The sequence below is a fragment of the Amphiprion ocellaris genome, chromosome 14, assembly GCF_022539595.1.
Source record: "Amphiprion ocellaris isolate individual 3 ecotype Okinawa chromosome 14, ASM2253959v1, whole genome shotgun sequence".
NCBI classification, from domain to species: Eukaryota; Metazoa; Chordata; class Actinopteri; family Pomacentridae; genus Amphiprion; species Amphiprion ocellaris.
This window is the reverse complement of record NC_072779.1, coordinates 14,957,188-14,984,151: the sequence shown is the minus strand read 5'-3', so window position 1 is coordinate 14,984,151 and position 26,964 is coordinate 14,957,188. Positions and strand designations below refer to the sequence as shown.

At 39.8% G+C, this 26,964-nt stretch overlaps 1 long non-coding RNA gene across 1 annotated transcript in view; it reads left to right on the top strand.

Annotated features, from left to right (window-relative positions):
* Positions 1-26,964, top strand: part of LOC118470984 (uncharacterized) — an 81,496-nt gene that overhangs the window by 8,174 nt on the left and 46,358 nt on the right. Inside the window, exon 2 of the long non-coding RNA XR_004848190.2 lies at positions 8,403-8,455. This is a non-coding gene — a long non-coding RNA (uncharacterized LOC118470984). The remainder of the gene's footprint in view (positions 1-8,402; positions 8,456-26,964) is intronic.

The window sequence follows — 26,964 nt, the reverse complement described above, 5'->3', positions numbered from 1 at the left end:
AAATGTGCACTGAGCAGGACATTTTGCAGTTGACATTCTAATGGGCTAAATCTATAATATACGAAGCATTGCATATGCATTTATTTTGGAATTACTATTATCCAACATATGCTGCATTTGCAATATTTCAGTGGTAAGTTCATATTAGACCAAATACTCACCCAGAAAATGTATTGGTTTAGCCCTAAACACTAAATCATGTGGCTGCAAAAACAGTGTAATATGGAAACAGATGGAAACAAAGATGACAGAGTATATATTCTTGAAATAACATTTACATGTGTAATACTCAATTATGATTCCAGTTAAACTGAAAGATAAATCAGATTCAGAGGGAGTCCCATAACACATTGATTCCTAAGGGAGACTGCCCAGCATGTTTCCTGACAGATAACCAGCTTTTTTCAGTGTGACCACCACGTTTCCACTGTTTCCACAACAGCTGCGCCATGCATCCTCTGCATATACATGTAGCTCTCACCCCTAACTCATTACTTACTGCTGCTTTGTCACAACGACCCCTTTGCGCAACATTTGAACAAATCAGGTACCCTTCAGGGCCATTTTTCAATGAGCAGGTTAGTTTGATAGACCTATGAAAATCAGTGAATTCCAGAAAGAGATACCATGAGACTGTAGCCAAATTATTTTCAGCTGGTGTCGGGTGTTTTTCACGTAGCGAGAGGTTTGCCATGTAACATGAGACTACTGTTGTGAAAACTTGTATTTTCACCCCAACCAATTTTTTTTTTTCAAGATAGTTTAGGCATCCATACTTCAGGTTCAAAACGAGGGTCTTTTATACTGTATGTATATGTCCATCAAGGTCACAATATTAATACAGGGGCAGGGGAACATGTCCATATCTCTATAATGCCTGAGGCTTTGAAGTAGATGATACCTTGAGAATGAGAATGAGTTGGCACTTCTCATCCTACACTCACTTATTGTCCAAGCACTTACATATCAGAGGTAATACATTCATACAACAAATTTGCCTCACATCCAATAGTTGCTCAAAGCACAGCTCTAAACCAAGTGCATAATCAAATTTGCCAATAAGGTGTACCTGCATAGATCAAACAATGTTTGCAGTGTTCACATGAAGGATAAATTAAAGTCTTTGGTCCAAACCAAACATTGATAGTTGCTACTTTGAGGTGTGTGTGTATTGTCTCAAGTGAATGACAAATTTTGGACAACCAGATTTTTTTTTCTGACAAAATATGTAAAATTCCTTTTCAATTTATTGAAATCAGTTATTGGTTAAATATGTGGCTTGCATTCCTGTATTTAAACATTTGTAAACTGAAAACCTCACATAGACAAGATTAAGCACATTTTGATTTAACACTGCGGAGTGAATATTTCAACCAAGACATCCTCTCAATGACTGTCTCAGAATTTCTCAAGACCGTACAGTGGAGCTATCATTCCTGTCTGAAACTGTGGGTTAAGCTAATTTATCATGAACTAAACTGTCAATCAAAGTCATACTGCCCTTTGGAGTCAATCATTTTGCCATAAACCGCATATTTCAGTGCTCTAGGTTAGAAAATGAAATTTTTCCTCTTGCCTTCTTCAATTTGATGCTAACAGTGTCCAACATTCTCCTTACTATCCACTACCCATAGTAGGGTTCTGGATTGTGGGTTGAATCAGCATCATGAGTGGAAGTACAGACTCTTGGGCCAGAGAAAAAAGCTTCATATCTGCTTGCAGTACGTGAGACATCGTTGCTGAGGGTGCATTTTATCTGAGCAGTAAGACAGAAGTGGACATTCTTAAAGTTTATCTTAACCTTTTAGAACACCCATGGATATTGGCTGCTTTGAAAGTTGTAGCTTGATAGTTTGATACTTGCAGCTAAAATCAAGCAGAATGAAGCAGTGGAGCAGCATTACAAACAGAGAATAGTCAGATGCCTGCCAACTCATTGTAGTGGTGAAATGTCAGCATCGGCTTTCCATTACAGGTTGATTTTATGTTGTCACCATCAAAGCAGAGACTACAGTCCACAATGACATACGCTCTGCTTGACATCTGTCTTTCTCCCAGTGTGCTCTCTCACAAGTTTCGTTTGTCTTCATTTAGAACTTCGATAAATTTCAGGGAAGAGCAGTGTCTTTGAAGTCAGTGCCAATCAGGATACCCTCTAACCTGTTGTTACAATAGCCCGTGTTCACTCGTGCATTCAAAAGCTGTGCGATGTCAGACCTGCATGAAACCCAGGTCAACTGCAGCGTCACAAACTGAGATCAGTAAGCATTGTTGACCTAACTGATTACACCTATGGCAAACACAGGTATTTTCATTGTGCATACTTGGTCTGAAAAGGGGAATTTGTGTGGCATCTGTAGTTACCACAAGACTTCCGTATCAGTGAGACCTTTGATGAAGTAGACCTTGTCATTGATCCACGGTGATAATTCAGTATTGGTGCATACGAGTCTATGGCTGCCATGAAGCATTTAGTTTTGCAGTCAACACCCAACTCTGAAATTTTATCATGAATGTGTCAGTGTCACCGGAGGGCTAGTAATGTGATGATTGCATTTTGGTTCACACCCCAAAAGTGATTCATACAACTTTAAAAGCAACAAGGGGTAAAAAACGGACTTGATTAGTTAAGTGTTATTTTAAACAAAGCTGTTTTGGTTAGTATAAATGAAACAACTTTTTTTTAGTTTTAAAAAAGTCATAATGATACTCTTTGTACAGTAGCTGAAGATTATTTTGTAGGCCTAAGTGCCTTACTAGATGGCAACTGGACTTCTCTTTTTTGGCTTCCACAGAGGCAAAACATTTTCAAAGACCAAAAAGAGAAGTCCAGTGGCCTTCTACCAAAACAGTTCGATTTGCCATGACCTCGGGGACTGAGAATTTGCTGTTTTACTAACAAGCTCTGTCTTTATCCTTTTAGGATGTTTACATGGATCAAAGATAGTCAAAATGGATCGTTAATAAATGTATTCATTTGTCTGTAGACTGTGGTTCAAATTTGAATTAGTTGAGGATTTTCTCATTTGTTTTTTCTTCCTCAGGGGTCCAATGGCATGGGTCCACTAGTTTGCCATGAAATCAAGTTTTACTTTATCTATTTAATGTGGAAATTCCAAATAATGTGATTCAAAATTTAAAAAGTGGTAGCTTTTATGTCTAGCAACTGAAAGACTCCTTTTTTGCCAGTCTTCAAAAGATGCATTCCAAAGTGAAATCCCTCCAAAATTTTCCAATGCTTTCTACAGTTTCTGTCTCAGGGCAATGTTTCACAAATATCCACTGAAAACCAGATACTATATGACCCTGAACAACATATTTTCACATTTACTCTCTGCCACTTTGTCCTGTTTTTCCAAGAATTGTAAAACAAACTAATTTAATCTGTTTTAAATTCTGCAAAATGTATTTTTAAAAGTTCAATTGAAATTACATTTGGACATGTTAAGCTGGCAAAAATAACATCACAGTATTTTTTCATTGTTAGCGTGCTTTATTGTATTGTTGTGGTATGTGTTTGACAGACAGCAGTTGCAGGAATAGCCAGAGTAAACTTGTCCTGGGAAGTAGCCAGTAATCCATTACCATGTGTAGTTAGTTGTTGTGCTTACAACTGTATAAATGATGAAAGACCATACAGCTTCAAGCAAACAGAAGAAAATTTGTAGTTTTTGTTGACAGCTCTGTTTGTCTACAGATTTAGTCAACTCTCTCAACAACTATTGGATGGATTAGTTTGAAAAGCTGTCCAGAAGTTAGTGCATTTAGAGTATCAATCATAATAACTTGGGATCTCCCCAGACTTTTCTTGTGCAACCATTGGGTTGAAATTATTGGTTTGCACTGAAATATCTCTACAAATATCAGATGGAGTGTTATGAAATTTATTATTTGGACATTTTGACATTGGTTCCTAATGATCAACAGTAACTTTGCTGATCCCTTAATTTTTCACATAGTGCCATCATCAGCTGCAAACTGATGACTATCCCATCAGTTTCAGCTTTAATTTGTCTTTTGAGCAAATTAGCAAATTTTTGCATGAAGTAAGATGGTGAACATGTTAAAATCCACCTGCCCACAATCCACATTGTTGCTGACATTGGCATTTAACACAGATGTGTGGACTTGTGGGACTGTTGCTTGCTGCCTTTCTGCCTTTCTGCCTCTGCCTCCGTGTTTTGTCTTTTCTCTGACATTATAATTAGACTCTTTGGCCATGTATAAATGCAGAGGATCATCAAGGCTATCGTCTTAACATCCACCCCTTTTCACAGAATTTTTGTAACTGGCGCACCCAAATGGAAAATCTTATAACAGCAGAACTGCAGGGCTGAAATGTGTGTGGGAGACTTCATTTGAAAGAGAACATGTCTTAGTTTCTGAAAATGTGCTTCTTTAACATGTGGCTAAAGGTAGCTTACATGAGTTGCTGGCAGCCCAGTGGCTGTTATTAAGTGACTGACAATCATTTTCATAATAGTTAACTGGATAATTTTCTTGAATTTCATGAAAGGAGAATACTGTAAAAGATCTTCTGTTGTTTATTGTTATTTCTGTAGCATTCATACTAAATAAGCAGCGACCTACAGTCTCCCACATAGTGTGGCTAGTTTGGTTAAGAGAGCAAAGTTGTTATGACCCACAGTCAGAATGGCCGCAATTATGAGAACAAGGTTGAAAAATACCAGAATTTCCCTTTTAACACTGCTGTACTAGTTGCATTTAATTGGCTGCAGCTGTTTTCCTTTCCTTAGGAGATGGGTGCCTCTGAATTGTGTGCACTTTCACTGTTTGTTGTTTGCATTGGAGTGGATGAACGATCTGAGCTTGCGTTTCTTTGTGTGTCTTACAGATTTGTTTTACATGTAATTGTCTGTATATCTGAATTCTGCTTTTTCCCCACACATGTAAACAAACACTTGAGTACACACGTGGCCATGAAAATTGTTCCTAACTAGCAGTAAATGGAACACAGAAGGTCCACCTGGTTCCTGTGTGTTCCAGAGAGCTTTACTTTTAGGGCGAGCCTAGCTACTTAGTTAAACAAAAGGGCCTCCATGTTGGTCCTCTAGATAAACACACTTTCCTGAGAAAACACGGACACAGTTACACTTTAACCTGCTCGCGGAGGCCACAGCTACATCCTCTCGGACAGTTTAAATCAGACTGGGCTATAGTTCAGACCCGCAGTGAGAATCATGCGCTGCACGTGAAACCATGCTGGCCTGTCAAACAATGGAGCCTTTGACAGCCATACCCCCCTCCCTAGTCCACAGTACAGTCAGAGCACTGTCTCTCTAGGGCTTGGGTGTCGCTCCCCATCTCTGTTGTGCTCCCCTGGAGCCGACCAGCTGGCTTCTGGGCTCTGGGACGTCAAAGCAACAGCACAGAGGAGCTACAGTCAAAGTTCAACCCAGATTAGCCCAGCAGAGAGGCCAGCAGCAACTCAGCTCAACCAAGTCTAAGCTGTTCCTGCATGAAAAAACTGATAAACTTGGCCACTTGAGAGCAGGTTGAACTGGCCCTTTTTAGTCTAACCCACCCCAAATAATCTCAGCTTTGGTCTGGCTCCTGGTCCTGCTCAGAGATGCATTTGACATTGACTTTGGCAGTTTTTTTTTTTTTTTTTTTTTTTGTAAATACACAGTACAATGTCAAATTCACGTAGAGACAATTTGTATAATCTCTCAATGACAAATGTGTGAATTGTCGTTTTTTTTCAACATTGAACTATTAATGAATAACTGGAGACGATATAGATTCATAGGCTGGGCAAGAAAAACTTGTGCCAAGTGAATGTTAAAACAATACAGCTGCCTAAACTGAATTTAGACAAACAATGTATTTTCATAGCATCTTTACAAAAATAAGTAAAATACCAGAATGATTTTACAGTCAAAGTTACATTTGCCTTGTGGTCTACTAGTATACATTGACAAGGCTTCAGCATACAAATTGCCTTGTTTACATTACAGGTACTTTATGCTATGTTTAGGTCATACTGAGTTCATACAGTAATATCACGTGTTTCCTCAGTATCGCAGTGCATGTAAAACACAAAATAAAAAGGAGGAAGTATACATTATATCACCATGTCTCTATTACTAGATAAACAAAAGGGTTTAGTCTACTCCAAAGCCCATTGTGACTGCGTGAAGATATGTACAGTAAGAATGAAGGGGTGAAATGAAGTATGAAGCCTGAACCATTTTAAACATTTGAAACAATGAATAAAGGATTCTTATCTCCCTGGTAGATGATGAACATAAATGCAAGCAATGAGTGTTATCTGATGGTGTAGTTATGCAGAGCTGCCACCTCCCCCAGGCACAACATCAGTCGTGTAAACAGACAGCGCTCTAGAGGAATGCTGGACTCTATGACCCCTCGCCCCGAGTGCTGTTACAGTGCACTGAGTTCAGCTAAAACAGCCCGCCCCATGCTGCGCCTCCCCAGAGCTCCGCCTCGCCCTACCCCAGTCTGAGGCCCCTCAGGGTGGAAAAAACACACCTCTTTCACCCAACACCACAGCCTCTTCACATACATGAACAGACAGACAGACAAGTGCTCCCTTTCTTTACCACCTTTAGCTGTCAGGGCCACAAGTTTTTGTTTCAGCAGTTTCAGGATATCTTTGTTTGAAAGATGGTTAGCAAATCAGTTTTATGTGCTTGTCCTTCCCTCACTGATTCTGTCTTGTTCAGTAAAAAGTGACATGCATTGTGGATGAAAATATTTTGTTACTCTTCAGGTTTGTTTTTTTAGTGAGAGCAAAATTTTTATCCGTTTTAAATAAATGTGCACCAAGAAGCGTCTGCACTCACACTCTTTCCCTTCTCTTGTCAGCATTTCACATATGCTAACCTCTGGATGTGTGAGTGTACTGAGCTTAATTGTTGGTAGAAAATAAAAGCACATGAGTTTTTCAGCACTTTTTAGGTAAAACAAAAAGGATGGTCAGAGTGTATTTTCACTTTTACTGCCTTAAACATTCAGTGGATGCAGTTTGGAAGAGGCACAGCATAGTGTCAAGCAGACACTGCCATCTGCTGGAATGCAAATTCAGGAGAAAGCAAGTCAACAAGAATAAGTGCCCTAAGATCTGGGTTTGTGAACTCACGCAGACTTACATGTGACAAAGTACTGAGAAATATATTGAAAGCAAGAGAGAGACACTGAAATCTGTAAGTGATAGAAATTCAATCTACTTCTCAAACACTTTAATGCCAGCTGTAACCCCACTAACATCTCATGAATAAATTAAGGTAGTCATCAGATGGAAGACCTATTTAAAACCTAGCATGAAGTTGAGTTGCAGCTGTTTACTTGTCATGGATTATGAATCTTAAGTGGATTTTATCATTGATTGCAGAACCAGACACTGATGATTATCACTTTGCTGGAACTCAGCACATTAGACACAAGGGGCACTACACATGTATGCATTGCTTGTGCACACAATTGGACATGTAGATGCGCGCACACACATAGACATCGAAGTACATGCACAAACACACATGCACACAATCACAGTTAGCCGTTGTCTGAGGAAGTGAGGAGCTGTCTGGTGCCATAGCAACCAATGCGGATATCCCACCCTTCTAGAGCAAGAGAGAGAAAAAAAAACAGAAGTGGCAATCACAGATTGACAAGACCCTAATGAGATCCTTGCTACAGAGTATCTATCTATCTATCTATCTATCTATCTATCTATCTGTCTGTCTGTCTGTCTGTCTGTCTGTCTGTCTGTCTGTCTGTCTGTCTGTCTGTCTGTCTGTCTGTCTGTCTGTCTGTCTGTCTGTCTGTCTGTCTGTCTGTCTGTCTGTCTGTCTGTGTCTGTCTTCCAGTTTGTCACAGTGAGACTAACTGGGAAAATGAAACCATTTATGTGTGGCTATGGTGACATCGGGGAATTTGAGAAAACAAAATGTAAGACACAGAATAGCACAGCTTGGGTGAAAAAAGGGGAGAACATAAACTGATGTGGAAGAAGAGAAATGAAACGAGGCAAGAAGAAAAAGGCTTAGACTACTCTCTGGGGCACATCTGTCTGTTGTGAGCACAGAGTCATTGCCTAAAAACACAGACACTGCCGCAGTCTGCATCAGGCTGCTTTTCACCACCGTGACTCTCATTTGAACTGCAGTCTTATATGTAATACTATTATTCTGGCCCATATACCAGGTTACATAACACTCCAAGCCAATTCCTGACCCCAATCTGCACAACAGCCACTCTTGCTCTGATCAAAATGTTACACTCTGCATCAGCGCTGATGTATGTGGAGCACCAGAACAGAAAATATTCAGTACTATACAGCCTGCTTATTATCCGATGTTTGATGATTTCGACAAGCACTTGCTCTACATATGATTAATTGTTATTTTTCTCTTCTTTAGGTGGCTGTAGAAACTTCAGTATTGGGTGGCGAGCAACAACCACGTTCCCCCCGGTAAGTTGAGTCCTCACTGAGCCTCACTTCCTGGGCTGGCCTGCAGGTGGAATCACACCCTCTGCTGTGTGCTCCACACACAGCACAATATTAGCACCAACATCACTGTTGGAAAAATCTCCACCCCCATTTCACTATTCCTAGCTGTCAGGTTTTGTGTGATGTGACAAAGGGACAGATCCTTGATGGCCTCTTCACCATTACCTTATGTGAGTGAGAGTCTATGCGTGTCTATGTGCTTTTGTTTTGTCTGTGTGGTGTTGCTGCTATTTATGTCAGTGGTGTATGGCAGAAGACCACATGAAGTGACTCACAGCACTGACATGACCTAAATCTTTTTTTACCGCGGTGTCATTGTGATGTCTATGTGCGATGCCAGCCAGCTTTCTCTAATACTGTTGAGCTTTGATGTGCTGCCCTAAAGTGAGCTTGGAGCTTGTCAGTGGGTCTGTACAGTCAGAGAAGGTTGAATGAGACTTGAGAGAGGCCATGACTTTGACTTATGTGAAAAAGTGGATTATAGCTTAAGATGAACATGTCTCTTGTCCTATTTTGGGGTGGTACGACAGCTAGTCAGTAATCATCATAAAGCAAGTAACCCTCAAGTAAGTCCAAATGAACAGCTTTTTTTTAAGAGTACTTTTTTCCTTATAGTACTTTATCCTTATATGACCTAGTTTCACCATTTTTATGCTGCTTCCAGGATGCATTTACATGTTAAATATCACCACACTGGATAACTACAGCCCTGCACAAACGAAGCACAGGTGCATTAGTTTTCCACTGCATCGCTGCACTTGTTCCTCTACGATTGAAAGACATATCAAGGGTAGTGAAGAGCACTCGGTTGCTCCACTGTCCCCATGCTGGCGCTCTGTTACCTCAGGTGGCCCGGTGTGCCGGATCCTCCTCTTTTGGAGTACAGCCCCACCTGATGCACTCATCTGCTTGCCTACTCATCTACGCCTTGGCCTGGGGAGGTGGGTGGTTGGCGGGGGTGGAGTGGGGTTGGAGCACCAGCCAATAACACTCCTTATTCTGACAACACTGAAGTGACTTGACACATGTATTCCACCAATCACAGAACACTGCAGCAAAGAAAGCAGCAGTAGTAAAAAAAAAAAAAAAAAAAGAAGAGTAAATACAGTGAGAATTTATTCAAAGGGGATGTCTTTGCTGTCCTGTGCTTTCATGCATTTTGCAAATCACAGCAAAATAGCACAATGACAATGTAAAACGCAAAGGAAACCATGTTATGATGCTGTTGACTAACACGTAATTTAAATGTCTCCAGGTAATCATTCAGAATGAGTACAATATATCACAGTATATGTTCAAAATTTGCATTACTGGTTCTGCACTAAATATCTCATAACTGCACACTGAAAGTACAACTTCTAATCAGCAATATTTCACCAGCCACTTCCCAGTATACCGTTACTCTTGACGATGGTTTATAAGATGCCTGACTCTGTTGCCTTGAAATGACATATTCTCCTCTTCACTGTTCAAAATAGACATAAAAAGACAAATACAAGAGGGAATGTTTGATCTCTGTCTAAATAACACTCATTTTTATCATCCACTCTTTCACTTTTCCTTTGAATTTCAGTTTGGACTGCCCTTCATCAAGATCACCTTGATCTAAAACGGAATCATATAATTGTCTAGCATAATAAATATGGATGACAGCAAGCCATTCATATAGGGTCAAGGAAACAGCAATCAGTGCATTTTGTTGAGTAGATGGAGAGCAGAGTCGGGGGCATTGTGAAAAGGGTAGATCTTTTCCTGCTTATACACTAGACCTGTAAGCCTCCACGCATCTTATTAGGTACATATACTCACTGTACAAATACAGTGTCTTGTTGTTACTGCTGCTCTTAAAACTCTGCATCTGTCAATTCGTAAAGAATCAACCTAGAATGTAGCTTGTTTGTCAAGTCAGTCACAGCAGGAAAAAAAGCCCATTACCTCGTCTGACACAGCGTGGCAGTCCTGTTTAAACGGCTGCAGACACATGCCAGATACCAGTGGCTGGTGAGCAGAGGACCTCTCGAGTAGCTTCTTTTTACTTTAGACGTTACCTTTCCCTTAGTGCCGTTATTGTAGCAATGAGTGAATGATGAGACAAATTTCCTTGTGAGCTTTGATGAGAGGTGGGTGTGTTTACCTTGCAGTAGCCGTTGTTGATTGTGATAAGATCATTTTGGTTTTTTAACGAGACAGATACGTGCTTGTTTGTTTTTTTTGCTACCATATGTATTAGTTGGAAATTCTTTAGTTGGCATCTTTTTTTCTGTCAGTCTGTAGAGAGACAACTTATAAAAAATGTAATAACTCATAAACAATACAATATTTAGAAATATATAAGCTAGTACGGGTTAATGCTCTCAGCAGATTCTAGAGCTTTAGGGCGTACTTGAGAAATGTGCACATTAATGAGAAAATAAAGAATTTCTAAAGCTTCTTAATATTTTAAATTACAGTGGTTACATTACTATGCAGTACCACAATCATCATGGTAAGCAGTTTAATCAGTGACTTCATCAGCATAACTTAGTCATTACCTCTGAAAAGAGGTTATATTTTCAGTCTGATTAGTCTTTTAGCACGGTATTTCCAAAACTTGCTGATAAATTCAACAAACTTTTGTAGAAGGTTCAAGTGTGGGATTAAATTGAAATGTGACATTTTTTAAAACAAATTTGCTACTTCATGAACTGCTTTGTTTGATTAAAAAATTCTAGAACTTGTTTGATCATCTTACATGGGTACATAGCCTTTTCTACTTTAATATATTATATATTTCTTCAACTTCTAGACAACAATTTCAGTGGGTTAATGTGTAGTTAAAAGAGACTGCAGTTTAATTCAGACACTGTCCAATGCCAGTGCACTTAGAGGTTTATATAGTATTAGATTTAGCGTTACACTGACACACAATTCACTCATTTGTGTTTGAAGAATTAAAAGTTTAAATCCACACAGTGAAAGATATGGTATACTATGCACAGATCTCTTATCCTGTTGATTAAAAAGAGACCATTGATTCACATTTCCTATATCTCACTGTAAATATTGCAAAGCAGCAAGAATTCATCACTATACATTATTCTGTATGTTTGCACTTCTCTTGCACAGAATTTGTGTGATTAATTCAAAATGAAAGATTCTTAAAAAAAAATAAAATTGTTGTCTTGAAAATGATGTCATTTTGGCTCATATGTAGCTAAACAAAGAATTGTTTTTTGTTATGTTAAAAACAAATTATACAAGTTTGACTTCATAATTATTGTCTGGCAGAATATGTTCATATTTGGTGACATTCTTTAACATTTAACAACAATAATAAAGCATACGTCTCTACTTTTGCATTACAGCAATGCCATTCTGTCTGCTTTATGCCTTAACTGGTAAACTTATAATAACCTCTGCCTTTGAAATGTGAATCATGATGCTGTGCTTTCCGTCTGGGTTCAACATGCTGTTAAACACCTGGGGGCATGGCAGCGTCTAACTCCGATTCTTGCTGTTTTTTTTTACTGGGCATGATAGGAATGTTTCTGCATTCTCATTTCACAACATCAATTCAGAAAGGCCTGAAACAGACAAATAAGAAAACTAGCCACATATTTCCTCTCAACAAAGTTTAACTGAGACATTACTTAAACATGCCATTGGGCATACCAGGATAAATCCCCGTCGGCTGCTGCATCAGTAGGCTAATCAACCTTTATCGAACCGACCTGGTTCACCATGTCAGGCTTTCGGGATGGATTACAATTCCAATCAGACTTGCTTTTGCTACAATATTGCTTGCTCTGTCGCTGAGTCCAATGACTGCATCACCATGCAGGTCGTGTGTGAAAGACTCGAGCTGCATTGAGGAGAGAGATTGCAGACCATAGTAGCTCTACCCAGTGTCTGTATCGCTTCCCTCCGTCCGTCCCTCCCAGCCTCACAGCCATAGTTCATGACTCACAAGGTATTGTGTGTGTTTTCTACGTGTTTGTGTGTGTACGTGTGTGTCTGTGTGTGCTGGAAAGACTGAGGAGGATACGGTACAGTATGGACTTGGGTGGATCTCTCCCTCACACTCACCACCATCTGAAAAGGATACATGGCCGATTGTTCCAGATTGTGAATTGTACTTGTGTGCGTGTACATGTGTGGTCGAGGATATGATTCACGGTGAGGTTTGGTAGTGGAAATGTGGTTGAATGACCAGTTTGCTTTATTTGCTCACCACAAGTGAAAGTGCAACTGAGTCATCAGACAAACACAGACACAATGGTACAGGAAACCACAGTGGTGTCTACACACCCTTGTGCTGTAAGAAGACACACACACACACACACACACACACACACACACACACACACACACACACACACACACACACACACACACACACACACACACACACACACACTTGAGTTACTTGATTGGTGAAAATGCAAACTTTTGCTTGCTCATAATGTTTCCCGCTGTTCTGAATCATGTCTCAAATGATATTGGAAAGACACACCCAACTACTTTGTCTGATTTATGCCTTTGAAACAAATGCAGTTGTTCTGTGGAGAGGCAGACAGTGTTGAATCATTCAGCTGAACTACTGACCTACAATTCAACAAGAGTACAGTGACACAAACTATGCTCCCTTTAATAGTGTTAACTGGGAAGGAATGCATATAACCAAGCAAATTATTCCAGTTGAATTTGTAACTCTGTAATAACCTACAAATAAGAAAATACTTTTTTAGTAGAAATTAGATTTGATAAAGGAATGCACTTGTACATTCTTGGACTAGACAGCCATGGGTTTACATTATGATTATGTTGAATTATGCGTTACTTGTAACCTCTCGTTAGACCAGTGTCTGAGTCTTTCAGAGTCAGTCAGCCCTAGAAGTGCTTCGTTAGTCCAGTGTGACCTACAGGAGTTTCTTTGAAAGCTCATGTAATGTGTTTTGCTGCCACAAAAAAAAAAAAAAAAAGTATGATGACTGAAAATGAGTTTATAGCTTCTTCTGATGTCTTCAGTGCAGAAGTGAAACAGGAAGGAGAATCTGTCAGACAGCCAGTAATTACAGCTGTCATGGATGATGAGCTCAAAAAATACTGTCAGGGAAAATGATTTGACCATTTGCAAAAGTCTGACAGGAGAGAGTGAGAGTATGTGACTGATATAGGCAAACAACACAGATGCAGGCTTATGTATATATCACGCTTCATGTATGCAGTAGAAAAGGTTTCAGTGATGAGGACTCGTTTCTCCTTAATGTGGAGTGGATGAATGAAAGCACTGCTGCCATTTAGGCTTTTTATAAAGTTGGCTTTCATCTGTGACCACTTGCCTCTGTGGTCTGTTAACACGCCTATTTACACACGCACGCACACACACACACACACACACACACACACACACACACACACACACACACAGAGAGAGAGAGAGCGAGAGACACACACTATGACTAGTGAAGTAGACCTTACGTGAAACACACAACAAAATATGAACACAATCTTAACAGTGTAACAAACTCTTAAGAGTAAAAAATGTAATGGAGATTTTGCTGGAAAGTTGCAGCCATATTTGGTCATTCTAAATTATGTCAAAGCTTCATGATTCTCCTCTTGTCTGCTTCAGTTGTTACTTCTAAGGTCTTTGCTGTGCCTCAAAGTTCAGAAGCTCAAATAATCATTGGACACATACCTGTCAAGGGGTGAAATACATTAGACATCAAGTGAACAGTCAGTAATTGAAGCTGATGTGCTGGAAGGAGGAAAACTGGGCAGTGTCAGGATCTGAATGACTCTGACAAGGGCCAGGTTGTGATGGCCAGATGACTGGGTGAGAAGCACCTCTAAAATAGCAGGTGGGGAGTGAAGGATGGTTTGTGCGGCTGGATCCCACAGAGGAGCCACTGTAGCACAAATAGCTGAAAACCTTAATGCTGCCTGTGCTAGAAAGGTGTCAGAACATTATGTGGCTGTGTAACTGAGAGCTGGTCCGAGTGTCCATGCTGACCCCTGTCCCCTGCTAAAAGCACCTACTGTGGACATGTGAGCATCAGCTGGACCAAGGAACAATGGAAGAAGGAGACCTGATCTGATGAATTATGGCTTCTTTTACATCAGGTGGATGGTCGGGTGCTTGTGTGTCATTTGTCCTGGGAAGAGATAGCAGCAGTTTACACTATGGGAAGAAAGCAAGCCGGTGGAGGCAGTGTGATGCTTTGAGCAATGTTCTGTTTGGGGCCTGGCATTCATGTGACTGTTACTTTTACCACCTAAATATTCCTACAAACCACATAAACCCCTTTATGGCAACTGTAGACTGTAGCCTTTTTAATCAGGATAATGCATCTTGCTACACTGTTGAGGAATGATTTGTAGAACATGACTAACAATTTAAGGTGTTGACTTAGGAGGATCCAAACTCACCAGATCAAAATCTGATCAAGAATATGTTGGATGTGTTGAAAAAACAAGTCAGATTCATTGAGGCTAAAACTCTCACCTTTGTGGCCTGAAATTCAGAAAGGACACAAAACTATGGATTGTTCTGATGCCGATAGGATCAGGATGAAGGCAAATTTTAACTGATCAGCATCGACACAACTTTCTTCATGTCTGCTGTCACACATGCATTGTAAATTTGTATAGTTTTCTTAATAAATGCAGCATTACAATTAATAATTTATTCATTTATTAACAATGGACATTCAGGGCGAGCTGAAAAGATCATGACCAGAGAGAGCTGTTGGTAGGATGAGGGGACCTTCATGATATTGGGCCGAATAAAAGTTTGTGGCTGATTGGTCTGTGTATTTTCAAAAACTTAAAAACTAAAGAGTAATTCCCATTCATTAAAGTGAGGGATAATTTAGAATCTGATCCTGACAGTTTGCCATGACGCAGTAGCTGAAGCCACATCTTTGTGAAGTTATTTTGCAGTCAATGTACTGTTATCGTCTGGGAAATGTTCATTGCAAAAGTTAATTGCTACTTGTTTTCTGTCTGACACTGACTCTGACTCTTACACTTTCTGACCAATTACTGACATCTCATAGATTCAGATCGTTGGCTGTCTTATTCCTCCTCCACAGCAGACATGTGTAACAGTCTGGTAATGTCTGTGTAATGTCTGGCATTTTCCAAACTAGAGTGCTCCGCTAGTTGTTTATTAAAATGACTCAGTGACTCAGCTTCCAGCGAGTGATGTCCAAAATGAAAAAGAGAAAGTTGTTAGAGGTGAAAGGCGCGACCGCAGACTGTGGACGCTACAAGGATGCAGTGTGTGAGACATCACCCACAGGTTTCTGAGGGGAGGTTTTCAAGCCAGGATCTGATTTTGCCAACCCAAATTTGGGCAAAGGGGAGGTGGCCTGCTGTGACAAGCAAGAGTATCATGACTGTGACTGTTGGTCAACAAAGACATTCTATAATTAGGGATGCCTTGGCCAATTTTTTTTCCACTAATTTTGTGTCGTTCACCTCCAATGTGAACAAACAATTACCACAGTCACCTATTTAGCCACTCTCATTTTTTAATATTTAACATTTTGTGTAAAATATTTTATTTTCTATATTTCCAAAGAAAATCTTTGTTTTCTTCGAGCAACACTGAGGTTAAAAAAAAAGAAAAAAATTGCAGCTCCACACAGTGATTTGATGTCACATAATACTGGCCTGTAGCATTCTAAAAGGTGCTACAATAGATAATTCTGAAGTTAAATGCATGTTTTGTTATCTTTTACATTCTCTCTTTGCTATGTTTTGCTATTATTATGTGTAGTAGTTTCCCAAATGGCCCTAAATTGTTTGCTGCTCAGTTGCACAAGCTTTCTGGATGATTCACTGAGACATTCAATGCAAATCAAGTTGTGGCACAAATATGCACCCCAAAATAGTATTTGAACAGACCAATCGAAATTCAATCTCATTTGAAGCATTTGCTCACAGATGGAATGGTCTCTCCCTCGCATGCTTTGCTTGTTGGCTGCTATGCTCGCTGAGGTCCTGCAGCAATAATTACAGCCAAATGGAGCAAACTGCACAATCTTTTGAATGACCTGTTTAAAATACATTTTTTTTTCTGTTTCTATAATTGACAGAGCAGACGGTATTGCAGAAATGGATATCACATATGGCCTCCATAGCACCCCTATCAGTGTCATTAGATGCAGGTGAAGGCATAGTGTCACTATGTTTATGTTGAAGTCAATTTATATTTATTCAAATTACAGATTTTGACCTTATGTATAGGAAACAAGATGTCAAAGTTGGGTCAAATTTTTATGTTCTCACAAGCCTCTGATTTTCCTGGGTAAGGTTTTATCTTTCTATACATTGTGCATTTAAAAACAAACATCTCAAACAACTTAAATATCTTTTGAAATGCTTTTGCAGACTCTTCCTTGTCAGCTGAAGTATATCTATTAGGCCAGCCCCTCTGTAAAGCTGGCGTGAGTCTTGAGGCCAAGCACACCATTAAGTGGGGAATTAGAAATCCTGAGAAGTTATTAATCACCACAGTCATTCACATTCCTCATAGACTCTACTCTGCTCAGGACCTATATGAGCTGGGGAAGGGGCATGGTCTGGGGGAAGCTGGGCCAATGCTATTGGACCCAGTGGTCTTTAATTAGAGGGAGAGCTTGGCAGGGACTGATGGAGGAGAAAGGCTCTCAGGATGTTAGTCCAGGGTGAGAGGGTTCACACACAAAACACTAGCTTTTCATCACTGCATGACTCACTCAGTTTGTGTGTAAAGTACGGTGTCTGCATGGATGCGTGTGTGTGTGTGTAAAGTAGAGAAAGTGAGAAAATGCGTGCGTGTGTGTGTGTGTGTGTGTGTGTGTGTGCGCTCGCACTGTTTGCTTGTATGTGTGCGTACATGACAGCGCGTGCGTGTCCTTCTTACCTCACTGCTCAGGCATTCCAGTAGAGAAAGTGGTGTGAAGTGAAAGAGCGGCTCTCACAGTGTGGGTATTCATGGATCGGGCCCCCGTGGGCTGGTCCGGGCTCCAGTGTTCACAGACAAAGCCTCTCCAGCAGGACCCAGACACACTCACACAGAAAGGGGAACAACAGAAGGAGAGGAACGCAGGAGAGGGGGAGACAAGGTAACAAGGGGAGAGAAAATGGAGAAGGGGCGGGTGGGGGCAAAGGGAGAATGTCTGTGTGGCAGCTCCCACTCTCCCAAGAATGCAGGTGTGATGGGTTGTGATCTATAACTGGACCAACCCAGACCTGCTCTGAGCTACAATCTGGAGTCTTTTAGATGGTGGGATTGATCTGAAGTGATGCTTATCTTTTTGAATATTATGTCTCAAATTCCAGATGTTGGAGTTGTAAGAGAGTTGTTTTATAGTACCTGTCATCTAAACTGTAACTTCGCTTTAAGAAACTGTCACATTGGAAGACACTTGCACACTCCGTACTCATCACCACCTTTGTTCCTGTTTTTTCCTCCTTACTGCCGGCGGAGTCCATAAATCTATCCTATACTCTTCTCCTGGGGAACGGGCTCCTCCCTTTCTTTTTACATCAGCTAATCCTGTCTCTCTTCCAGCCCTCTCTACTCCCTCTAGCATTAAGCCAGCAGCATGAGCTCTTAGGATTCCATGAGAGTTTATTCCACTTGGCCGTCCCGTCACTGTTCCCCCTGCATGGCCCCTTCTCTAGATCGGGTAGCCTGGTTCACTGTGTCCTTAAACAACCCATGTGCATGTACAGGAAAGGGGCCCCAAAGTGGGGAGGCCCATCTCTAATCCTTAGTTTTCGAAGAGACAGACTTGCACTGGAAAGTCTCTATACTGTCTTTTATTTTTGTTAACAAGGTTTCATAATTGCCGCAGTCATCATTGACGACAATATTAATGTCGTCTGTGTATCAGTATATATGATGAGCACTTTGCAAGTGTATTGCAATAAACAGGAAGCATTTACAAAAGGTATGGATAATTTAGTGAAATATGTGTATGGCATGCTCTCTTTTGTATTGAATTCAGACTTTTTAAACTTTAGAAGGTGACGTAATTATGAAATCAAATTCTGCAAGCCAAAATAAAATGTAACAATAATTTACAAAGAAAGTCAAGCATTGATTTTCATGTTACATGTTGGAAATGCATTTGGTGTCAGCAGCAGGAGCACTTTCATGCAGATGCATTTATATGGCATAATATCTGTATTGAACTGTAGATACTGTGCTCCCTAACAAGGAGAACTTATGTGTATTGAGCTGGATAAATGGGCGACACCTGCTAGGATGAAATTGATGGTCTTGTCCTGAAGGTGCAGAGTCACAAGTTGTGAGTATGCAGCAGCCAAGAAGTGGACAGAAGACTGATGATGATCTGTTTGAAGTTAAATGAATGATTTAGTCAGTGATATGCATCACTGGTTTTATGGCAGATGATGGAGCACAACAATTCACGAACGGATTATATGTGGGACTTATTTATATTCTTGATGGTAGTAGTTCATTTGTCTACATAGTCATAAAGTGTCCAGATTGTCATCAGTTAAAACAGTTGAAAAGTGAAAATTAATATTTCATATAGTAGATTTTCTGTGTTACAATAATCTGTGTGAATGTTTGCCAACCAAAGTTGGGTGGTAATGTGGATACTTGCAGTAAGACCTGGTCTAAGTAAGTGGAGGCACAAGCTTCATATTTTCTGCTGAAATGTACAGTGCACCTGATTTGTCAGTATTCCTTGCTAGTGGAGGTTCTCCATCCATTTCCACATAAGTAATGTCTCTGTGAGCCATGAAATTACCAAACTGTTGGAGGCTGGAATAAGAAAAAAATTGCCAAGGTCACTGCACCGGCATAAAATTAAGACTTACAATCTCCTGTTAACCGTTGCAGCTGCTCCTTCCATACTCACTGACTCCACCAACACACACATACAACAGTATGTTCACACCTTAAAAGTCAGATTAAGTGGTGTGAGGTGATACAATAGAGGTTTTGGGACAGGAAATAAAACTGTATATTGGACTGATTTGGATGATTTTGTAAGCAGTGCACAGGAGTGCAAATGTTCATATTACTTGCGTGGAGGAATCCTGTCACTTTAGTCATTAAAGAGAGAAAAACAAAGTTCAAGTAACAATAGATGGTCGAATGTGGAAAGATGTTAAATGTGTTATTTGACATCTGATTGCTTTGTACAATTCATTTTCTACGAAGTAATGGTGCATTTCATGGTTACTCTGTCACTAGATTAGTACATTCGTCCTGAGAGACTGAATGGCAATGACTGTGGCCCACATGCTTTTAATTTACCTTTAGATATGTACAGAAACTGTTCAGTTTTCATTCTGCAAGACAACAGTTGGAAGCACTCCTCAAGACTGGATTGCAAATTAAGTGTTTGAACCTACTAAAATTGAGAAAAGGGCACTTTTTGATTGGGTTTGATTTGCAGATGTTTTGAGGCGCACTTGCACTGATTAGATTTAGCCTATTTTTAGAGAGTAATTCGTGCATAATTACTTAATAATATAGTATAATCGTTCATACAGTTAAATTGTTAAATTGTGATTCTAGTTGAATATCTCTCATAAGTAGGAGACATCACTTTCCTCTATATCTACATTATGTAGCAAGAAAAGCACTCAGAGAGTGCATTACTCCGCCAAGGCTGCTCAGTCGTTGTATGATTTCCAACGGATGAAATCTTTATACAATTCGTGATCCGCAGCGGTCAGTTTGTAATAGGAGCAATCATGTGATCGTCAGCAGGCAGCTGACGTAGTGTTCACTTGTAGTCATAGTTACAGTGATGCCGTGCTGCCGTTCTGGCAATGATACGGAAATCTTAAACAAATCTGTGGATCCAGACTATAAGCCCCATCACTGCCAAAATCAGGTGGTCCTTGTGTCATTTCTGACCTTCACTGAAAATTTCATCCAAATCCATCAGTCCATTTTTGAACAATGTTACAAACAGACAAACAGACAGACAGACAAACCAATGTCAGTTGTCACATAACTCTGCCGCTTTCCTTGGCGGAGTAATAATATAGTCCTTCCCTTGATATACAAAATCTGTAGATGAAGCTCAGACATGCTATGGCTCTGTCTTTATTCTTACCATAGCACAGTAGAATCACATAAAATGTATTTATTCACAAAGCTAGGCAAAAAAAAAGACTGGAAGTGATCCCACAGGTGGATGCTGGGGTGAAGAAAAGGGCTCTGCAGTGTACCAGCACATGAGCGAAGGGTGTCTTGGATATGCGTAGGGCAACTACTGTAGGAAACTGTCTGTCTGAGCTGGCTTCCATTGCTATAACTACATCTCTTACTAAGTGATGCAAGTAAATATAGAATTCATTCAGTAAAGCCAGAAACAACTATTCCAAATCCCTAATCCGTTATTGACATTGTCAACTGTAGATGAGCTACTGTGGGTGTGCAAAAAAATGTCATCACAGGACAAAACATACTACAGTCTGCCTTTTATACTTTTAACTGGAATATGAATGAATGGCTATTGAATATGGTGATACTGGAGGGACAGTAGACACACTGTCATATGGTTTTATGATCCCTTTGACTCCTGATCCCCTCAAATCCCTGGTGAGCTAGAGTGCATGACCCTGGCATCTGCCAGCAGTGGCACAAGCTATGACTGAGTCACACCTAGACAGATGCTCTGTAAGATGAAGTCTCAGCAGTGAAACCACCCCGACACTCACTGCCACTGAAAGTCTCACAGGGCAAGATGAGTCATTAAACATCGATCCTGACTTCTCTGGCTCCAGGCTACACAAATTATTTGAAGCCGATACTTTACATATTAGGATCACCCTATAAGGATTCTGTTTGGTCTGAAACTATGAAATGTGTGTCTCAGTGTAAAATATAAATGTTTGAGTGTACAGTCAAATTTCTCAGTCTCATAGTGTTTGCTAAGTGTAGCCTAATAAGGGATGCCATTTAAAAATCGCTGCCAGCAATATTTGACATTGTTGTGTGAGAACTTACACTGGTGTCAAAATTCTGTTACTGAGACTAAACAAGAGCTTGGAGATATCTCAAAGGAACATGGTCATTTACTCTGTACTTTTACTCTGTTAGGCCTGTCAGCACAACATTGTGATTCCAGATGTGATTTTGAGGAAGATTTTCTCTCCGTTGATGCAAGTTGAGGCAGTTCAGTGTAACTTATATCATATGTGTCACAAATGAAAATAGCAGAACAAATAAGCATCATACTTGAAAAGATTAGGACTTCATGTTGCACTGTGCAAAGTCCTGAAAAATGCCTCACAGAAATCTGTTGCAATCTATATTAGGCACTTCATGTCCATGTTTTTACAATCTATAGGAGTATCTTGTTGGTGAAGGTAGCTTTGCATCAACTTGAATTAATAGAATTAATTGTATTAACAGATAGCTTTAATTGTAATTTATTTTAGTTAGTGTTGTGTCTAAATACATGTGCATGAGACACACATTTTTGTGTTAGTATAATTGTTGCTAAGGTAAGAGTAAGTCAGCCACCTCAGTATGTCAGACAACTTTTGCAGCCCTCACATAGTTTGTTAAGCAAGTTATAAGGCTGGTATTTATCTTTTATTCTTTGTTTTACAAGTAGATATAGTGTAGACTTTTTAACTTTGTGTTTTATAAATGTTTTGTATTTTTTTTCCAAAGGTTGTGATAATGTACTGTTATTACTATTAAATCACTAATGAGAATTTTCACTTACTGCTAATTATTTGGCTTCTTCTTGCTTACAGATCACATATTTCTCCACAAAGACATCCACTCCTCCTAGTATTTAGATGATTTTGGTCTGGTTGGGAAATGTTGATTCATGACTAAAAAATAATTAGAGAGAAGAAATTACTATTTAATTAGTTTTTCTGTAATTTTCACTTTTAACACAATCCTGGAGTTATAGCTACAGTGACTTACTGCACACAGTATGAGACTAAGGTTATAAGAGTAGTTAAACACACACGCTTTACTTGTGAACAAAGCCCATGTACTGTTTATGTGAGTGAATATTGGATTTATTTGTTTATGGTCTTCTTGTGTGCAGCGGTGCATGCATGCGAATTAAGTTTGATAAATGTAAGTGAAGCTGTTTGCCTCTTTCCGTCCTGTGTGTTCTGAAATCTCCTTTGCTGCAGACAGTCTGGGGTGCAGAGATGGTGTGGGGTGTGGGGGAGGTAGGCAGCGGACATGGCGGCAGGCCAGAATCAATTGGCAGTGTAATGAGATGGCCTGGTGCCAGGTAACCATGGAGCTACCCTCTTTGCCTGTCTACCAGTGCAGAGTTCAAAATTAAACTGAATGAATGAGAGAGAGAGGAGGGAGGGGAAGGAGGGCAGAGGAATAAGGGTCTGAAACGGCAGGAGTGGAGGGTGAGAGAAGAAAGAAATGGCAAAAGAGGAGGGTGGCTGATGAGGCACTGTGGACTATTTCTAGGCTCTGCTGTAAAGTCTAACTTGAGCCCTTATTTGAGTAAAGGAAGATGGAGGGGGTAAACTCAAGATCCACCCAGGGTTTTTATACTCTGGAATATCTGAAAATACTGTTTCTATCCATCTGCAGTTGGGCTCTGAGCGCTGCCAGATAAAAGTCAGCATTTAAAGAAAGAACAAGTGCTCTTGTGACAGAAAGGAAAAAAATGGACTCCTTGAGTTTTCTTCCTTGATGTCCATGTTGAGCTGCTTTCTTTGCAAGTCTGATGTCACTGGTTGCTTTATTTTCCCTGTAAATCTCTGCATTTCTTTACCCCCTCCTAAACCCCGCACTCTTCCTCCTGTCATGGAAGATGTGTTAATATTGAGCATTTGGCTGCATTCTTAAAGTGATTAGTACAAGTCAGTGGATCCTGCAGATGAATAGAAATTAAGTAATTAATACAGTAATTAGATCTTTTTCTCCTTCATACAGCGTTACCCCTGCTATGTCATTGTGCTCGCTCTTTTTTTACTCCTTCTGCAAAGAAGCAGTGAGACATAATGGATAATTTTTCATTTGTACTTTGTCTGATGAATGCAGGGTACTGGTATGTTGTCCAACACTGCAGTACAGCACAAACATGATTGCTAATACTTTTAAGTTTACCTTAAGTTTTACAAAAACCCTACATTTAGATTATGCTAATGTTAACTGAGAAAATGTAATATTTCAAAAGTTGTTAGAAGTTAATAATTTGCTATTATAAAATAAATAATTTAATTAAATGTGACAAAAGGAAGCAAATAGTAACTGGAATATTTATTCGATTGGCTTAATTGAGATGAATAAATGTAGGAAATGTAGTTGTTGTTAGTTGTGGTTTGTGTGTCTTTTGTTTTTTACAGTATGGTCGGCAATAAAATCAAATAAATGAAAGAAAACCTTTTTTTTGAAAAAACACAGGGATTTTTTTCTCCAGAAGCTATTCCTTAGTAATCGAACATTTGTCAAATAAGAACAGCATGCTCAAGACAAACTCCAGTGGCAAAGATTTTATTGTCTTCTGACTCAAAGCCAACGTCTTCAGTATCTTTAGAAACTGGCCAAACCTGGTTGAAACAGGGCAGATCCAGCCACAGACTCGAGGCTGGCCCGGCCCAGCTGCAGCAAGCTTTTAGTTTGTTTTGTGGTGATTTTCCTGTGGAGGTGGAAGTAAATGTTAAGCATGCCTGAACATACAGGTTAGATGCTGTGTCTGTTAGAGTTGCAGCGCTGCTTTTACCTTGATATGACCTTTGCTTTGCCTGGAATCCCATCTTATGTTTTCTAACGAGGGGTATTTAGAGGGAGGGAGCGCGTGATGCACTACTGTCTGTACAGTACAGGCTGTCTGTACAGTAAAAAGCATGTTCAGTATTCGGCTTCGTGGCCTGTGAAAAACACTCAGGCACTCTATGCTGAAACGGCCCAGACTTTGAGACTTCTGAATGCACGTTGACAGAGAGACGAGACAGTGGGCCAAGATGTCTGTGGTGTGGATTAATGGGGAGGACTGGAGAAAGGGTGCCGCAGTTGTGCGTGAGCAGAATATTTGATGGGGAAAGCAAGAGGAGGGAACAGTGAGGGACAAGCAACTGCAAGAGATGGGTGAGATGAAAGAGGGAAAAGAGATAAAAATGGACTGAAACATCAAGAAGCAAAGACGTATGAGTGTGAATGAAAATGTACAGTGATAAATACTGCTGCTATCTCGTGTTTCCCACTGGTGCTTTATCCTGCTCTCTTGTCTGATTGCACAGCTTTTACACATTCCCTCTGTTGCACTGTGCTGAATATGGGGATGAAACGTACATGAAGGCCTCCTTCACAGACGACTAAAGTCATGTTCAATAGATAGATGTCACTAAATGCAGCACATGAAGGAAACAGACTAGGGAGGGAATGAACAAAACAAGTAAATGTTTTTGATTGTATTCAACGAGGTAATCAGCTGTTTTATCACATGTGCATTGCATTTCCGACTAATAAATGAAACACAGTCAAACTATTATTCTATTAAAATTACTACTTTAAGTCTGTGTTAGACATATTGTAAGCAGTCCGCACACCTGCAACCATTGAGATATTTTTATTGTGTTATTTTACGAGCTTCTTTTTGTTTTTCTCTCAAAGTCTGCGTCAGACAGATGGGTACATCTAATGTCCTTATGTCTACTTTGGTTGTAGTGAGCCGTAATATTTTGGTAGACAAAAAGCTTTTCAGTAGACAAAATGTTCCAGTGGCTTTGAACGTAATACTTTCATGATCATGGCGGTATGTAATTATTAGCTGTGAATAAGCAGATTACGTACTATGATATTGTAGCACACAATTCCAAATGAGCCTGCCCTTCACTCTCTGCTCTCTATCCAAATTACAAATTCTACTCAGTATGTACTATATATTATATGTGTGTGTGTGTGTGTGTGTGTGTGTGTGTGCGTATTTTTTTCTTTTTGCTTCTGAAATGTCAGCACTGGTGGATTTCCCAGATGTTGCTGCTGGTTTAAGTTACTTATGCAAATTCCCCCGGCAGACTGGACTGTAGGTGGTTATTGCATGTTTTGACTGGCTTATTCAAACAATTAAAATGCCCTGCCCCCTGGGATGCCAGATTTTGCAGAAGCTAGTAAAAAGAAAAAAGGCGTTGTGATTTTCTTTAAAATGTCAATAGACAAGAATCATGTGTGACATCACTGGAGCATGTTTTCGTGTTTTGGGAAGCACCAGCTGTCGAGTAGTCCTCTGGTTCCAATGAATACAATGAATGGAGGCATGTATAGGTTTTTGTAGAATCATCCTGCAATGCAGACCCCAGTGTGACTCAACTGTAAATTGCAGCCTGAACTCAACTGTAAATTATTGATGTAGTAATCGTTCCTTGAATCTTCTGTGTATCAAAATGAAAAGCTATACAGTGTGTAATTCTTCCTTTAGTCGTTTAAATTGCCTAAAGATATTATTATAAATAGTATGATTCATAGTCCTGAATAGATGTGCGTTCACATTTTCATTCACTATTGTAATGATAGTTTAAAACTGGTAGCAGTATTGTACTGGCTCAAGTTTACCTGTCATTCCAAATATAAGAATAACAGCTAAAATTAAAATGTTACTTTTTCACGACAAGAGTGTAAAAATGGATAAGACATCAAAACATTTGAATATGCATCATGGCCCTGTGTGCTATAGAAGAGCTGAGTAATAAATACACTTTGGAATACAGAAATGTAAGAGCATATTTAGTTAGTTCATTTGGTTTACACTGTACAATAGTCTAGTGACGAGATTAAATTCCTGCAGCCTGTTAAGCGTCTTTCTATAGCAGAGACCCTCATGAGGGCACAGAGCACAACCCGAAAATAGGGACTGCTTTACAAAAAAACGGCCAAGGTGACATTTTGTCTGAGTTGTCCTGGACATGGTGTAGTGACACCCCATTAATAATGTTGAGCAGAGTTTTAAGACCAGTGACTAACAAGAAGTAAAACAAGGCTGTCGTGACTTTTAAAGGTCATCCTGTACTAATAAAGGACAATTCCTAACATGCAAAAGAGGAGCATGATATATTTTTAAAGGTCTGTAGATGTATAACTCTGCTGTGAGCACAATGCTTCAAGTTTTAGGCCCAAGTTAGACAATAATGAGGACACACGCTGTAAGAAGACAGTAAACAAATCACAAAATCTAACTAACACAATCAATGTTAATCTGTGATTGTCAAGCCTGGATTCTTCAGCTCAGTTGTCACTGCATTCACTGACATAATGTTACAGTATGAAAAACTGCAGTAATGATTTTTTTGCCTATTGTTGGCAGCCCTTTTTCTCTTCACTATTTTCCCAGGCTCTGAGAGTGGCTTTAAGGGGTTACCTTGTTAGAGGTTTGGGGTTATGCCCATGTTGGTCGCTCTGTTTTCCTCAACCTTCTGTTTTTGGAGAGGCCCTTCTCTGTGTCGGCACTGTGACAGGGTTCTTGGCAATATCCTGAAAGTCAAATCTGTTCATTTAGATTCAAGTGGTG